This window comes from Rhipicephalus sanguineus, chromosome 9 (assembly GCF_013339695.2).
Source record: "Rhipicephalus sanguineus isolate Rsan-2018 chromosome 9, BIME_Rsan_1.4, whole genome shotgun sequence".
NCBI classification, from domain to species: domain Eukaryota; kingdom Metazoa; phylum Arthropoda; class Arachnida; order Ixodida; family Ixodidae; genus Rhipicephalus; species Rhipicephalus sanguineus.
This window is the reverse complement of record NC_051184.2, coordinates 84,187,499-84,205,482: the sequence shown is the minus strand read 5'-3', so window position 1 is coordinate 84,205,482 and position 17,984 is coordinate 84,187,499. Positions and strand designations below refer to the sequence as shown.

The 17,984-nt window shown below is 52.2% G+C and overlaps 1 protein-coding gene and 1 long non-coding RNA gene across 7 annotated transcripts in view; both read left to right on the top strand.

The window, feature by feature from the left end:
- The window catches only part of LOC119405969 (uncharacterized), a 326,987-nt gene that overhangs the window by 90,581 nt on the left and 218,422 nt on the right, over window positions 1-17,984 (top strand). The window lies entirely within an intron of this gene.
- The window catches only part of LOC119405970 (uncharacterized), an 88,479-nt gene that overhangs the window by 7,682 nt on the left and 62,813 nt on the right, over window positions 1-17,984 (top strand). For all 3 annotated transcript variants that reach the window (XR_007417560.1, XR_007417561.1, XR_005186484.2), the window contains exon 2: window positions 1,272-1,414. This is a non-coding gene — a long non-coding RNA (uncharacterized LOC119405970). The remainder of the gene's footprint in view (window positions 1-1,271; window positions 1,415-17,984) is intronic.

The following is a 17,984-nucleotide window of genomic DNA, read 5'->3' as shown; positions in this document are numbered from 1 at the left end:
TCCGTAGCTCAGCGACGTTCTTCGTTTCTCTTTCTTTCTCCCCCTGTTTCGTTCTCTTTCTCTCATCTCTCTGTTTTTTTCTATATCTTTCTTTCGCTGTCTGCGTATTTCTTCGTCTTTCTCACTCTTTCTATATTTCGCTTCCTTGCCATTCTTTCTCTATATATATATATATATTTCTTGCGTCCTCTTGCTTTCTATCTGTTTCTCTTTATTTGTTTCTTTCCCTCTCTTACTTTCTCATTCTGTCTTTCTTCCTTTTTTGTCTCTCTATTTGTCTCTTCCTATCGTATGTTTGTTTCTTTGATGATCTCTGGTTCTGTCCACCTTTCTCTTTCTGTCTTTGTTTCCTTTGGTCCTCTCTCTTTCTCTCTTTGTTCCTCTGCTATGCTTTACCCTCTACCATCCTGCTTTCCCTCCTCCTCACCGTCAATTCGCTTTCCCGCCACCTTCCCATACTATACTATAAAAGCCTATGCTATGCTCTGCTAGCGTGCCTGGATAATCGAGTTCTTAGGACGCTCGCCTTCGAATCGTGGATATTGCATGTTCGAATCCCGCCTTACCAAGAACTTTTCTTGCCTATAATTTCCATTTCTATTTATCTCTATGTGTACTCGTTCTCTCACCCATCAGAGTTATTCCATCCCGCGCCGAAGAGATCGGCGCACGAGCTTTAGGAGCAAACCACAAGATGAAGGAGAAGACTAAGAAGTAGAAGAGGACGAACAGAGTGCGTGTCAATTCATGCGAAAGAGCTCCGCTCTAAAAAATCAAGACTTGTAGGACAAGACACAATGTCGATATTATTACGAATCGGGTCATTTGGTTGACTAAGAAATACTAAGTGTAATGGTACCGTCTATTAACTTCTCTGAAGTATGCTGAACGGTGTCACAATTTCTTGCGTTAAGCACAGCAGAGCGGATCATATCCTTGACGAGGCGGCCGCATTTCGACAGAGGAGAAACGGTACAGGCCCGTGTCCTTAGATTTTAGTGCGCGTTAAAGAATGACAGGCCGTCAAAATTTCGGGAACCCTCCACTACGGCGTCTCTCATAATATTATCGTAGTTTTGGGACATAAAACCCTCCCCATTATAGTTTTATTCTTAAGTAGTGGAGACCTCTGGTAAGCGGTATGTAGGTAAGGTGGTGCGTTGCAAGGTATAAACTAACCAGCTGTGTGTATGCTTGTCACGCAATGATTGTATTTTTGTTGGAAGACGCCAGCTCAGAGGAAAATTGGCACTACGTCTTTTTTCTTCTAGTTTCTGCAAACGGAGCAGGTAATTTGGCTGAAGAACAGCAATAAATCTGTTGGTAGCAATGTCCAGTGTGTTCGATGGAAGAAGAAGACACTCAAGGCGGACGATTACACTTTCGACAGATCTCAGAGTGAAGGAGGAAAAACGTAAGTGCATCAAACGCAGCAATGTCAGCGAAGCTCGGAAGCCAACGGCCAATTGAAATTGATTTTGTGTGATAACATTGTATGACCATGCAGATGCCTGCAAGAAAATTCGTATCAAATAAACATAGATCGATTATTCTTTAGCGATCCAGAAAACATCGCCCAGAGCGCCATTAGGTCTGCAGTACAGCCTGCTTGCTGCTCGAACAGTGGTTTAGCGACCGCAAGGGAACATTCATTGCTTCGCTCCGCCTACGCTGTAGACTTAAGTGGGATCGATGAGACGACTCTACCATTCGCAGCGTCCAAGCAGAAACTTGTCGCCATTGCCGACTTAACTGATCGGGCCAATTTCGCTCTAGCTTGTGGCATATTCAAAATGCCGATTAATGGCTGGTGATCCGTATGCAAGGCAGATTTTCTTCCGTTGATGAGAGATTACAAATTAAAAATACAACCTTTATTACCACAAAAAAGCGTCCTTCGAAGTTGCTGAATAATTCCGCTGAGTAGGGCTGAAGGTGCAGCACAAAAATCATATAACCCTCAGCTGGTTCGTTGCTGGGGAATGGACGCCTCTTTTGTATTACCACCCCTATACTATTAGTGGAAGTGTCTGCATTCATTTCTCATACAGATGCGGTACATCTAACACAACGAGTATCTGTGTCAGTGTTTTCGCTACATAAAATAATGTACTGTGCATCTTAAGATACAAGGTCTATCATCTACAAGAACGACGAAAGGTTCAACAGCTGTCACAATACCACCGTACTAAGCAGTAAACGTTGGCTGAACTTCGCTTCTCAAGCTGATACTGTTGCCGCTTTGTAACCTAATCAAAGGCCACACCGTAGCACTATTTTATATTTCCTCCAGAGTCCTCCAGTCTTTTGGTTTTCACCGGACTCCTCTAGCAAAAAGCGGCGATGAGGTTCGCGCATGTCCCTATTGGTGTTTGCTGTCATGCCATCTCGACAAAAACAAGCGGGCTCGCCTACGCACAGCCAATCTTTTGTTTTCTGCATTTGTTCGCTCTTTAGCTTTGTCGGTTGCCATGACATTTCATCGAAGGCACGGTTCTTTCTGCGTATTTCACTGTGCGCGTTGCCTCTCGAGCGAATTCTATCTTCGCTATAGTGTCGTTACAGAAGTTTTTTAGCGCGGTATTTCGTTACGAAATCTCAAGAATGCAAAGAGTAGTTCTGTTTTCCGTCTAACGGCTTTCACTGATCAGTGACTTAAGGAGGGACAGGGAAATCGTTTGTAACATTTTAGTTTCTTGGCCTACGTTGATGAAATTCAGCACACATACTACAAATCATCTTAAAACCAGAAATGCGAGTTATCATAGATATATCTTTACTAGATTAAATTTTATAAAAATTGACAAGTTCCTTGCTCGTGGAAAGCCTTGCACAGTGATCAAACATACTAGGAGGCTGGAACTACTTTTTGGATGGAAATACTGACATACTGTTTGTACTTAAAGAGAGTTTTACGTTTTTTTACAGCCCTAATAATTTTCTGCTGAACATTACATGCAAATGCTTGTGTCTCGGCTAATTGTGCCATGCCGTAAATATGAAATAAAAAAAGAATGAAAGCTCAAACAAAACTTCCAATACTGTGTTCAAGTACAGCACAGTCTTGGATTACAATAAAACAAACAGCATAAAAATCGGTCTAGCCATAGTTGTGCTATGCTTTCCACAAGCGAAGTGGCAGGCACAAAACACTTTTGCGAAAATGGACAACAAAGTTTTGGCTGCAGTTGACCCTATGGTAAAGAGTGCCAGGACAGTAATAATTGCTGTCCTTGCCAGGAGGGAATCTTTTCGGCCTCTACTTTTTGTTTGGCCTGATTTAGAAAGTTTGTCCCTCTGTCATTTCCCGCAGACGCTTTTGTGCATCCCCCGGAACGCAAGTGCACCAGGCTGCACGTAAACATTGGGCATGTTGGACTAGCGCGACTTTTTCGGCCGCGCAACGTGTTGTCAGGTGGCCTAAATAGTGGCGTATTACCCCCGTATTCACAAACGCTCCTCGACTCGAATTTCGTCCTTCACTTGAACAAGTCGAGCACAGCGCCGCTGTTCGACCGAAAATGACGCCGCGCTTCTCAAGAATCGCTGCAGATAATCGCTGATATGCAGTGATTTGTTCCGCCTAGAAACGGCTCTCCCATCGACTTTCTCAAGTCAAGGTGGAGCGTCGAGTGAAGGGACGTTCTAGAATACGGGGGTGAGTCTGATGAAGCTTTGCGATCACCCATGTCAACAGATCCAGCTTTCTCGGACATCGGCGTTTAGTTCGCGTGTCTTCCACCACGTGCCGCAGGGCTTTTTTCCTTTCGAATCTCGCGTGAATCAAGAGTTGCGTCGTGGCAAGAAAGAAAGGAAAGAAACAAAAGAAAAAGAGTTCAGAACACACAGCATCACCTCTTGGCTTGGTCTGCCGCCTTTCTCCGTTGCGTCGGCGACGAAGGTAAGACCGGCGAGTTCTAACGTTAAAATGGCTAGTCATTTCTCGTTTCTTTCGCAACGACTCGTTTAACGCTGCAGAATGAGAACACGGCGCGTACCGGAGGTATCAAAAGTGCAGCCAGACGGGTTCATTCATTCCCTTTCTTTTAACAAAAAAAGATGTGCAATGGCCGCCGTTTGTCTGGTTTCCGGCGTAGACACCGTATCGTGGTCGCATCGGCGCGGCCACGTCAAGCAAAATTGAGAATAACTGTACCTAGTTAAGACAATGTAACTGTGGTGTTGTATTTTAGGATCGTCACGCCGCAGAGCATGTGACGCGTTGCAGATGGAGGAGACGGTGGAGATGGTTGCTGATTTTACAAACCACACGACAATTATATTTGGACGCACACACACAAAATACATAAGGTGAAAACGTGCTACAGCTGATCGTCCCACGTGGCGGAGTCCGGGAAGCGGTGGGCTGCTAGCATCCTGGTGGTGACGTAGTCGAGCGTGGTCGGGCGTGGTAGCGACGGGGCAGCAACAAGGGTCATGGGGCGAGTGGGTGACCCACCACTCGGTACACGGTAGCCTCCATTGTCAGTAGCACCCCGGGTCTCTTCGGAGCTATACTCGGGTACAACTTTAGAAAAAAGCGGCATTTGCACCTCAAAGGCGGATGCACACGCGCTTCCACCAATGGGCGCGCGCTCTAGACTGACGTCACGAGCCGGACGGCCGGTGCCTCCGCTCAAGGAGAAGAAGCGGGACTATTTCTTTGCCGCGGAGGCAATCGGCTGCCGCGCTTCGGTCATATGGGCGGGGCCTCTCCTTTTTTCTAAAGTTGTACCCGACTATAGGTGAGGATCTTGCGGCGCTCGCCGTCCTGATGGTGAAACGACGCCCAGTAGGGTGAACCACGCGCGTAGATGCGGGTTCCCCGACAACGGCAGGCCACGTAACAGGTCTTGCGAGGTGAATAACTTGAGACGCTCGTTGTCCCGAAGACAGGCCTCTGCGCGCAAACCCCGCGCGTCGATGCGGGTTCGGTCGACCTCTGGCCCGTTCTGCCCGTCTTCCAAGACTGAACAGCCTGCGCGAGCCCTTTTTCTTCTCCTAGATCACGAGCTGTTCCTTTTTCTTCTGCTTCCAGCGATCGGCCGCTCCGTGGTCCATTGTCGCTGGATCGCCCTTACGTGCTTCTTTACAATTACCCCCCACTTAAGAAAGTTCTTGCTCCTGAAGAACTTGCCGCTGTTGCTTCAAAACTTGGGGCATCGCAGCACGCACGCACTTGCGGCACTCACACTGTACCACACTTCCGATCACTACACCACACTTCCGAGCACTGCACACTCGGGACGCATGAGTAAACAAAAACTGTCACGAAAGTTCCGAGTACGGCACACTCGGTACTTGTGAGAATAATCACAGTACACGTCAGAAGTTCACCCTCAGCTCTAAGTAAGTAGTCGTAAAAGCAATTTCATCTACAAGACCGAGCAGTTTTAAAGCATCAAGTCGTGTAGATACGATGTTCCTGAACTTGGCAAGCGACTCAGATAGTCTGCGTCTATACTCTCGCTACATTTATATACGCGGCCGAGAAGTCGTATTTCAACTACCACGTATGAGATCATTTTTTTCCGTGTGTAGAAGCTTCGCGGTCCATATTTCCTTGCTTGTTTGATGTTGTAGGCGGAATCTGCTGAGTCATCGATGGCTTGTCCTTGAGCTGCGATTTGCAATCTGTGGTTAGGTGCGAGAAATTTCGACAGGCTGACATCGACAACCGATTCCATTCGTTGAAATTGTACGCATGGTAGTTATTTTGCCTTCTGTGACACTGGAGATAATGGTCGCACATTACCAGTTGCTACTGTCTTAAAAGGAGTATCAGTGACAGGAGTTTTTCCTAAAGGTACTCGACCGCCTAAGTGTTTGGGAACAATCCTCTGTCACATGTCGCAAGATTTCACAAATCGTGTGATGTCGGGCTGTACCCCTGGCCAATAGAACTCCTCGAGGACACGGTCTGTTGTGCGTTTTATTCCTTTATGACCAGCAAGAGTTCCTTCATGAGTCATTTGAATTACAATATTGCCACGCCCACTTGTTTATTTTGATGTATTCCGGTTTGACCAGCAAGGACGGTTATCGAAGCTCGACGCCGTCCGCGAAGCAGTGTTCGAAAAGCTTCGCGATTCTAGTAGATCGTTTGGTTAACATTGCGAGCTGCACGCGAATGTTACAGCTTTCTCGAGAGATAACGCCGCCACCAGCGGTACCGGTGGAAAGTTCGATAGAGCTTGTATAAAAGCTGACGCGCTTGACCGCTTTTCAGTTTTTTCGACGGTCGACGCTCTGCCCGCCGCTATCAGTGCATACCGTGTGTATTGCTGTAAATTAACTTTCAGTTTCCCGGCCACAAGTTGGGCCAAATAAACAGTTCCATCTTGAACACGCCGGCTGCTGTCTTCATCGACGTCACGACCACGTGACATCTGGTGGAGGTGCTGCTCGTTCATGTTCCAGACGCCCCCGTCAAGCCGTGAACCCAGCCCACGCCGTGAAGAAGACACCGACACGATCAGCGACAGTCGAGCCAGCCGCAGACTGAAAGGACTACCCCCCCCCCCTATACGAACCCCTACCGGACAACACCAGGATCACAACGAAGAAGACAACAGCCACAATGACAGCCGCTGCGGCGCCTGCAACGGTCGTCATGCACCAACCGAGGGAGCCGCCGACATTCCGCGGATCACCATGCGAGGAGCCAGAAAGCTGGCTGGAGGCATACGACCGGTTCTCCACATTCAACAACTGGGACTGCGACGAGAAGCTACGCCATGTCTACTTCGCCCTTGAAGATGGCGCAAGGACCTGGTTCGAGAATCTAGAGTCCACGCTAACATCATGGGACCTCTTTCGCACCGGATTTCTGAACACCTTCACGAGCGTCATCCGGAAAAAAAGGGCTCAAACCCTTCTCGAGACCCGTGTACAGCTGCCCAATGAAAACATCGAACTGTACACCAAAGAAATGACTCGCCTATTTCGCCATGCCGACCCCGCCATGTCCGAAGAAAAGAAAGTTCGCTTCTTGATGCGGGGAGTGAAGGAAGAACTTTTCACCGGACTTGTGCGCAACCCGCCGAAGACAGTCTCGGAATTCGTTTCGGAGGCCACCACAATCGAAAAGGCCCTAGAAATCCGCACTAGGCAGGACAACCGCCGCATGCCGACGACGAACTACGGGGAAGCACATGCGCTGGGCTCCGATGACCTACGTGAGACGATCAGGACGGTCGTGCGCGAAGAACTGCGAAGGTTGTTTCCTGCATCGCAACACCAGGTCCATTCTATGGCCGACGTCGTTCGCGAGGAACTTCAGCATTCGCTAGGAGTTGCCACACCGTCGCCACCTGAGCCGGAAGCGATGAGCTATGCTGCCGTTGCACGCCATGCTGTCGCCAATCCCCGCAATCACCAAGGCCCCGTGCCGCCGTACTTCCGTCGCCAGACACCGCCGCCACCTCCGACGCCATTCCGGCCGCCTGCAGGCCAACGCTACACAGCCCGAAAGAGCGACGTTTGGCGTGCCCCTGACAACCGCCCGCTCTGCTACCACTGCGAGGAGGCCGGCCACACGTACCGCCGCTGCCAGTACCGTCAGATGGGGCTACGAGGATTTGCCATCAACGCGCCGCGCGCGCAGCCAGGCGAACGGCCTCGCGACATCGACAACTACCTCACCGGAACACAGTGGCAAGAACGACGACCTTCCCGCTCGCCGTCGCCCAGCCGCTACATGTCACCGCACCGCCGGCAGTACACAGGCCCAAACCGGGGCCGGTCGCCTAGCCCGTACTCGGAAAACTAAGGGCAGCAACCGATGGAGGTGCGGTTCATGAACGACGAAATGCTGAAGATCCTCCGCCGTCGACGACGACGACGCGACGAAGTTCCAAGCCCCCGCCGCAGGCCGACGTCCTGAAGACGAAACTTTGCGACCGGAAGCAGACCTGACGACGCAACGCGGAAAGAGCGGTGCAAAACGACGTAGCCATCACCCGACGCCGCGACGTAACCGAAACGCAAGACGGCGGACTAGCGACCTCGACGCTCTGATCGACGGCCACAGCGTCACCGCTCTCGTCGATACTGGAGCCGACTATTCCGTCATCAGTGGGCCGTTCGCAGCAACGTTCAAGAAAGTTAGGACTGCTTGGGAAGGCTCCGAGTTCCGGACCGCTGGAGGCCATCTGATAACGCCGATTGGTGTCTGCACGGCGAGAGTCACCATCAATAACCGGACTTATCCTGCGAGCTTTGTAATCCTACAAAACTGCTCCAGGGACGTGATACTTGGAATGGACTTCCTAAGTGACCACGGCGCCGTCATCGACCTGAGGTCTGAGTCGATAACACTAACTTCAGACAAAGCGCTCCCGCCCCACGTGACGCCAGGGAACCATGCATTTATAAAGAGGTTTATTAGCGGCGACGATACTCAACAGCGACAGTCGAGGCGGGGCCGACTCTCAGCGCGAGTTGCGTTCTCTTCTAAAAGAGCCGAAGAGGGCGACCCACTAGGAGGTGTTCGAGAGGACGACCCATTACCAAGTTCGATCGCTTCGCTACAATTACCCCGGGTACGAAAAGGGAGCCGCCTGGCGACCTAGCAACTTGTCACTATGAGGAACTTGTCACAAACTTCGGAGCTTTGCGAAAGCGTCATCGCACTCTGACGACCACGAATTGAGGGGCCCGTTGCTGCCAAGGAGCTTCGTCAGCGGCGATATAATAGTCGCGAAGTTGCGGATGAAGCGCCGAAAGTAGCAGCATAGTCCTACGAAACTGCGCAGTTCTTTGACCGACGTAGGTTTGGGGAACTCTGACACGGCCCGAAGCTTGGCTGGATCGGGGAGAATTCCGTCCTTGGACACGACGTAGCCCAGTATTGTCAGCTGCCGTGCTGCAAATCGGCACTTCTTTAGATTCAGTTGTAGCTCGGCGTCGCTCAAACGCGTCAACACATCCCGTAGGCGTTGAAGATGCGTGGAGAAGTCCGGGGCGAAAACTACCACGTCGTCGAGGTAACACAGGCACGTGTGCCATTTCAAGTTGCGCAGAACGGTATCCATCATGCGCTCAAAGGTCGCGGGCGCATTACACAGCCCAAACGGCATGACGTTGAATTCGTACAAGCCATCCGGCGTGACAAAGGCTGTCTTCGGTCGAGCGTCATCAGCCATGGGGACTTGCCAGTACCCTGAGCGCAAGTCAAGCGATGAAAAGAATTCTACTCCTTGCAGGCTGTCAATGGCGTCGTCTATTCGAGGTAGGGGATAAACGTCCTTACGGGTGATCTTATTTAGTCGTCGGTAGTCCACACAGAACCGCACAGAGCCGTCCTTCTTCGCAACAAGAACGACAGGAGACGCCCACGGACTGTTTGAGGGTCGAATAACGTCGCGGCGAAGCATGTCGTCGACTTGCTCGTTAATTACATGACGCTCTGCTGGAGATACGCGATATGGACGTTGCCGCAGTGGTGGTTGAGCGCCAGTGTCGATGCAATGGGTGACAGCAGACGTGCGGCCGAGAGGAGTTTGCGCGACATCGAACGAAGAACGAAATTCTTCCAACAGGCATAGAAGCTGGGAACGCTCGACCGACGTAAGGTTGTCAGCAATCGAGGAACGAAATACATCAGCGGATGACGAATCATATGTGGAAACAGCACTGAGCGTACGGGAGCTGGCGCAGTGCGTGTCACCCGGTGCGTCCATATGTTGTGCGTCTTCGAGGGGTTCCGCTCTGCCGAGACATTCCCCTCGCACCAACGTAACCATGAACGGGGATGGGTTGGTCACAAAAATATCCGTCTCGCCCTGAGTGATTTCCACGGTCGCAAATGGCACCAGCAAGCTTTTCCTAGTGATAACGCGGTCACATGGAGAAAGAAGTGCAACGGCGTCGCAGAGACCGGTGCAATAGACTGACACAGCCGTTGGCGAATTCACAGGAACTGTGATGTCGTCTTTGACGAATACCTTGGTCGCAGCCGATGAACTGTCTGCCAGCGTCAAATGTGAGAATGGTGAGAGCTCTAATTCGGCTGGTGCGCAATGAATGACAGCGTCGTGGCGGGCGAGAAAATCCCATCCCAGGATCACGTCGTGAGAGCATGAAGAAGTTATGATGAATTCGACGGCGTACAGAGCGTCCTGAATGATGACACGGGCTGTGCATACCGCCGTCGGGTGAATACTTTGGGTGCTGGCTGTACGGAGGGAGAGCCCGGAAAGCGGCGTCGTCACTTTTCGTAGCAGGCGGCTTAGTTTAGCATCCATAACAGATACGGCGGCTCCAGTATCGATAAGGGCAGATGCGCGAACACCGTCCACAAAAAATTGGCCGCGTATCTGCGTGCTTCGCTGCAAATGTCGTGTAAAGACGATAGAAGAGGCGCTGTGTGAGATATGGACGCCATCTGGCAATACGTCGGGAAACATGAGTGCTGTGTTGCGTGCTGGTAGTCCCGGCGCAGCAGCAGGCGAAGACCGGCGGTGACCAACGCGACCGGCGGGGACGCCAGCCAGCCCGAAAACGCGGTTTGGCGCGAAGCGCTGAAGCAGAGAAACGTCCGCACTCAACGAGTACTCTCCACACACTCTTTTATTTACACGTCGCCTGGGTAAAACAGGAACGCCAGAGCGGCGCCCACAACCGGTAGCCTGAAGGCCGCCCACAACGCTGCTTTTTCATTTTTTAAATATTTTTTTTCACCTTCTTGGCCTTCTCAAAACTAAAGTTTTTCAACACCAACCCATGGCATTCGTACAGTGCAACAGAACCGAAACCGAAACACAACAATGAGCTCGTGCGAAGGGCACGGAGGAAGGCAAATTTCAGCGCAGTCGTATTTTCAGCTTTGTTGAAACAGCGCTCACTAGACGACGACGAAGTAAAAGAAGGCACAGGACAGGCGCTGCCTGTCCTGTGCCTTCTTTTACTTCGTCGTCGTCTAGTGAGCGCTGTTTCAACAAAGATGAACGCATACGAACTCGCTCAAGCTTCCATTCTTATGCATTTTCAGCGCAGCTTAAGAAACTAGGTTCCTTAAAATTACGTATGTATGCATTTTCTATTAAAGGAACACGCCACCTAATACTTACCTAGTGATGTTGCACCTCAGATATGCATGATATTTACTTTTTGATCGACAACGTTCACAAGTATGAACAGCCGTACCAGTTCAAGACGGCTGGCCCTTGGGCAAGTGGTTCAACTTTGGCCGAGTAGCTGAATCGAGGGACGTGCCGACAAACAGAAAGAAAGACAGAAAGACCAAAATTTCTGCGTTTAAGTTCCCCAAGAAAGACTATCGTCTTTAAAACGTCTATCACGTTCGATGGTCTTCGCTGAGGGCTTTCGCAGTTCGATAGCGTCGCAGCCCTTGCCTCGTGGACTGCGACGACTTGTTTTCCTGGTCGCGTGCGACCGAACGTGGCCGCATCGGTGACAGCGAGCGGCGTCTTGGTGACGGTGAACGGCGGGTAGATGCAGCTGGGCGAGACGGCGGCGACGGAGGCGTAGGTGGGTCGTAATACGGCCGGTTCGACTGGATGGTGGCAGGCTACACGTCTCTAGGCGGCTGCACGCGATTGCAATAGCGGGCCACGTGGCCGGCGTAACCGCATGCGAAGCATATGGGGCGGTTGTCAGGTGTGCGCCATCGGTTCGCTGGGGCAGGGCCCGCCCATGGTGCAGGACGGGATTGACGGGGCGGCAACTGATAGGACTGCATGGTGGGCTGCAGTCGTGGCCTGTGCGTGACGTCGGCGTAGGCTACCGGTACATCAGCTTCGAAAGAGTGAGGTCGAGTGGAGGCTTCGGCGTAAATGTGTGGGGCAGCCGTAGCGATTGATGGGGGCGGTCTTGCGACAACTTGGGCGTAACTCAAAGGTGCAGGAGCCGGATGGTGCTGGTGGTACTCGGGCATGACCTCCGCGATTTCCTGCTCAATTGCTCGACGGAGGGGAGGCAGAAGGGTGGTCGACTGCTGTTGAGCGTACCGAGGGCGAGCAAAGTCTAGCAGAGAGAACTGGCGCGCGATTTCCTCGCGCACGAAGGTCTTGATCTCTGCGAGCAACGCGGAGTGGTCGGGTATGGTCGACAAGCCAGCAAGCTCGGCGTCGCGTGATGGAGAGCGACGGGTCATCGATCGCTGCCGCCGCAGCTCCTCATAGCTTTGGCAGAGCGTGATGACCTCTGCCACTGTGCTGGGGTTCTTGGCGAGCAGCATGGTGAAGGCGTCATCGTCGATGCCTTTCATGATGTGCCTGATCTTGTCACACTCGGACATGGTGGCGTCGGCTTTCTTACAGAAGTCTAAGACGTCTTCAATGCAACTGGTGAATGATTCACCGGTCTGCTGAGCGCTTCACGTAAGCGCTGTTTCGCCTGGAGCTTACGAACGGCGCGTCGGCCGAACACGTTGATAATGGCGGCCTTGAAGTCGGACCACGTCGTAAAATCGGATGCGTGGTTGTTGTACCACAGGCCCGCCACACCCGCGACGTAGAAAACCAGGTTAGTCAATTTTCCGGCCTCGTCCCACTTATTGGGGACACTCACGCGCTCGTAAATGGCGAGCGAGTCCTCCACGTCGGTACCATCGGCGCCAGTGAAGACTGGAGGGTCGCGAATACGAGGGACACCGGGACATGTCGGTGCGGGCGGGGTCGTTTGCTGGGAGGCGTCTTGAGATATGGTAGGCGGCAAGGTACGGGATCGAAGAGCCAGGGGCATCGAACGAGGGCCGAAGTTGTTGTGAAGGCTCAGCACTCTCCACCAAATTATAAAGAGGTTTATTAGCGGCGACGATATTCAACAGCGACAGTCGAGGCGGGGCCGACTCTCAGCGCGAGTTGCGTTCTCTTCTAAAAGAGCCGAAGAGAACGACCCACTAGGAGGTGTTCGAGAGGACGACCCATTACCAAGTTCGATCGCTTCGCTACACTATATAGAAGAGCAGGTGACCGTTCCGCCGCGCTCCAGCGTCATTATATCCGTCGGCATCGAGAAACCTGCGAACCTTCAAGGCGTCATCGAGGGCGATCAGCACCTACTCCTGAACCGTCAAATGTGCGTCGCACGAGGTATAGCCGAGCTGCCTGACGGTAAAGCAAAGGTAGTGCTGACAAACTTCAGCCACGAATATAGGCACCTCAACATTGGTACGACTAGTACGACGGTTGCCTACATCGACGAATGTGTAGCCGCCACCGATGCTTTCGCCCTCTTCGATGCTGCCGAACCTGCTTCGACGAATAGAGGCCCCGAACCGGATTTTAACGTCAACCCGAGCCTTCCGAAGGTCAAGCAAGACCAGCTCCAAACCCTGCTCCTGCAATGCAAGGACTCTTTCTCGTCGTCATCGCGGGTCCGACAAACGCCCCTTGCTAAGCAACGCATTAATACAGAAGAAAATTCTCGACCACTACGTCAGAGCCCCTACAGAGTTTCGACTCAAGAACGTGAGGCCATAAAGAAACAAGTCGACGAGATGCAGCGCGACAACATTACCCAGCCGTCCAAGAGTCCATGGGCGTCACCCGTGGTGTTAGTGAAGAAGCAGGACGGGACACTGCGCTTCAGCGTTGATTATCGGCGCCCGAACAAAATCACGAAGAAGGACGTGTACCCCCTCCCATGGATAGACGACACCCTGGATCGACTTCACAACGCGTCGTACTTTTCGTCGATGGACCTCAAGACCGGCTATTGGCAGATAGAAGTAGACGAAAGAGACCGAGAAAAGACCGCTTTTATGACACCCGACGGCCTCTTTGAGTTCAAGGTCATGCCTTCCGGTCTTTGCTCGGCACCTGCGTCTTTCCAGCGCATCATGGATGCCGTACTGGCCGGATTGAAGTGGCAGACGTGCCTTGTGTATTTGGACGACGTCGTGGTGTTTTCTTCGACATTCGACGAGCATCTCCGGCGGTTTGAGGCAGTACTTCAAGCAATCAAGACCTCTGGACTGACCCTGAAGCCAGAAAAGTGCCGATTCGCGTACGACGAGCTCTTGTTTCAGGCCCGCGGAAAACAGCTGACATCACCGCCTTCGCGCCACCCACCGACAAGAAGGCCTATGCGCCTATTACAGACGCTTCGTCAAAACCATTTCACGGATCGCCGAGCCACTGACGCTTCTCACGAAAACTAACGTGGAATTCAGATGGGAAACGGCGCAAGTGCAAGCCTTTTAAGAACTTAAACGACGCCTGCAGACGCCACCCATACTTGCACATTTCGACGATGGCGCCGATACGGAAACACACATCGACGCAAGCAACGTAGGACATGGTGCCGTCCTTGTGCAAAAGACTGACGGGCTAGAAAGGGTTATCAGTTATGCTAGCCGGTCACTATCCAAGGCAGAGGCCAACTATTCCACAACAGAAAAGGAATGCCTTGCGATCCTCTGGGCTACGTCAAGGTTTCGCCCATACCTCTATGGCAGGCCCTTCAAAGTTGTTAGTGACCATGACGCCTTATGTTGGCTAGCTAACTTGAAGGACCCTTCAGGTCGTCTCGCATGATGGAGTCTGAGGCTTAAAGAATTCGACATTACCGTCGTGCACAAGTCCGGACGAAAACACTCTGACGCCGACTGCCTGTCTCGTGCCCCCGTCGACGTGCCGCCGCAAGACGACGACGATGACTGCTTCCTCGGAACTATAAGTGCCGGCGACTTCGCCGAAAGGCAACGAGCCGACGCCGAGCTGGGGGCCTTATGGAGTACCTCGAGTGCAAGACCGCCGTTGTTTCGAAGGTATTCAAGCGAGGACTGCCGTTGTTTTTCTTACGGAACGGCGTTCTCCTGAAGAACTTCTCGCAACTTCGAACCGACTGCCTTCTCGTCGTGCCCTCATCATTACGACCAGAAGTCCTCCAGGCCCTACACGACGGCCCGACGGCTGGACACCTCGGTGTTTCCCATCACGCTCGCCACAATACAGGAAAAATACTACTGGCCACGCCTTGCTGCCGACGTTAAGACTTGCCGAGATTGCCAGTGACGGATGACACCACCGACTAGGACAGCGGGACTTCTGCAGCCAGTCGAACCACCTCACCGACCGTTCCAGCAAATCGGTATGGGCCTACTGGGGCCGTTCCCGACGTCGAGTTCCGACAACAAGGGGATCGTCGTAGCAACTGACTACCTCACCCGCTACGCCGAGACAAAGGCCTTGCACAAAGGCAGTGCCGCCGAGGTAGCCAAGTTCTTCCTGGAGAACATCGTCTTGCGTCATGGTGCCCCAGAGGTCCTCATCACAGACAGAGGTACCGCCTTTACTGCGTACCTAACTCAGACGATCTTCAAATACAGCGAGACGAGCCACCGCCGCACCACCGCCTACCACCCGCATACTAATGGCCTCACCGAACGTCTAAATAAGACTATCGCCGACATGCTGGCCATGTACGTCGACGTTGAGCACAAGACGTGGGACGCCGTCCTTCCGTACGTGACCTTCGCTTACAACACGGCAGTCAAAGAAACAGCGCAGATGACGCTGTACAAGTTGGTCTACGGAAGGAGCCCGGCGACGACGCTCGACGCCATGCTACCGAAAGTCACCGACGAAGAAAACATCGACGCCGCCGCTTACTTACAACGTGCCGAAGAAGCTCGACAGCTCGCCCGCCTGCGTATCAAGACCCAGCAGTACACCGACAGCCGTCGCTACAATCTTCGACGACGCTTCGTGGAATACCAGCCCGGCGACCGTGTTGGGGTCTGGACGCCGATACGCCGACGTGGGCTTAGCGAAAAGCTCCTTCGGCGATACTTCGGGCCATACAAGGTTCTTCGACGTCTCGGCGCTCTTGACTACGAGGTCATCCCGGACGGCATTACGAACTCCCAGCGACGCCGCGCACGACCTGAAGTCGTCCATGTCGTGCGCCTTAAGCCGTTTTTTGCGCGTTAGCGAACCTGGGGACTCTACTTTTTCCTTTGTTATTGTTTTATTTGTGCATGCACTTGTTTTTCTTTCTCTTCTATGTTCTTTCACAAGCATCGGGACGATGCTTTTTTCAGAGGGGGGCAATGCCACGCCCACTTCTTGTTTATTTTGATGTATTCCGGTTTGACCAGCAAGGACGGTTATCCAAGCTCGACGCTGTCCGCGAAGCAGTGTTCGTGAAGCTTCGCTATTGTAGTAGATCGTTTTGTTTAGATTGCGAGCTGCACGCGAATGTTCCACCTTTGTCGAGAGATAACGCCGCCACCAGCGATATCGCTGGGAAGTTCGATAGCGCTTGTATAAAAGCCGACGCGCTTGACCGCTTGTCAGTTTTTTCGACGGTCGACGCTCTGTCCGCCGCTATCAATGCATACCGTGTGAATTGCTGTAAATTAACTTTCAGTTTCCTCGCCACAAGTTCGACCAAATAAACAGTTCCATCTTGAACACGCCGGCTGCTGTCTTCATCGACGTCACGACCACGTGACAATATTGCGGAAGGCTGTTGGTTCAACAAGTTGTTGCAATTCTCTCCCCTACCGCAGCGTGTATCTTCTATAAAGAATTCCTTTTTTATAACGAATTGAATCTTGGCAAATGGTAGATGGCTTGAGCGGCTCGATCACGTATGTTACATGAGGGGGGGGGGGATCGGCGTTCCCTGTTCGCTCCGCGTTCGTTCTTGCGGTGTTACGTCACAAAAGTGGGCGGTCCGCAGCTCTCTTCCGCCGAGAGGAAGAGGACAGCCAATCGTCAAGCGGTGAGCGGCGAGCTTTCCGGAAGTAGACGCGCATCATTTGTCCTCGGCAAGGGGACCGTATATTTCAAAACGAAGTGTTTCTTGCCTTCTAATAAATACAGTTGTTATACGAAAAGATATTTTGTTTCTTTTCAAGCTCAAACAGTTTTCTGAAACAGCAATAGGTTTGAGCGCTGATATTTATTGGTGTTAGTTTTTCTAACGTGCTCGCTATGTGAAGTCGCGCACGCGAAAAAGAAAGAGAAAAGTAGCGCTTGGCGCAGTTTTTCAAGATGTCGTCCCACCGGAATGTCTGACTTGGCTCCCGGGTGTCGAATCGTCAAAAGGAGCTTCTGCTGACTTTTATAAAACAACACCCACAGATACCTACGCCGTCGTGCCCACTGGGGCCGTCGTTCTCGAGTGAGGACCGGGACGACACGTGGCTGTAGCTGGTAGCGCTTTTGACCTAAGAAGTCCCTGCGCGTAAGACCACAGCCCAGTGGCAGGCCCGTTCATTTTGTACGCACTGTTCGTTTCGAGAACAGTAAGCGACGCCGCACTCGCTCATGTCTTCAAACGCATCTCGCACCTCCAACCGCTAGCGAAGCACATGTCGCAGGCGCCATTTTCTCAAAATCAGCTGTTGCGGCAGCCGCAACCACCGCATCATGCCGTGCGAAACCGTTTGTTTGCTCGAGAGAACGCGTGCGAACGGTCTCACGCTCCGTTCGTTTGTAGCAGACGACATGCTCGTTACGACGCGGTATGATGTCACCAAAAAATAAAAGATCAAGCAAAAAGAAAAATGGCTACGCCCCTCAGAGACGTGGTTTTTTCCGGCTTCGGCCAATCGCGTACGCCGCCAGAATGGGTACAGAACGAACGGCGCAGAACAGAGATCTCTGATCACCCCACTCGTTATGCCGCGATATGACGTCACCAAAGAAGAAAAGATCAAGCAAAAAAAATGAAATGGCGACACCCCCCGGCCTTAAGTGGCATCTCCCGCTTCAGCCAATCAGCGCGCTTGTTCTTCCCCAGGAGAATGAACAAGCGGAACGAACAGATCTCCGATCGCCCCCGAGATCGACGTTCCACGACGCGACCAGGATCGTGATACTTGGGGGCAAACTTGGACGACAGGCCAGGAGAGTGCAGAGACATGGGAGCCAGACGAGCGAGCCCACGGCGAAAGTCTCAACTTGCTGGTCACGGTTATGGCCTTCTTTTTTGAGGACTTCTTTGTCCGAGATGAATGAGTGGGCCAACTGACGACACTCTTCGGCGTGCTGTAAAATTTCAGA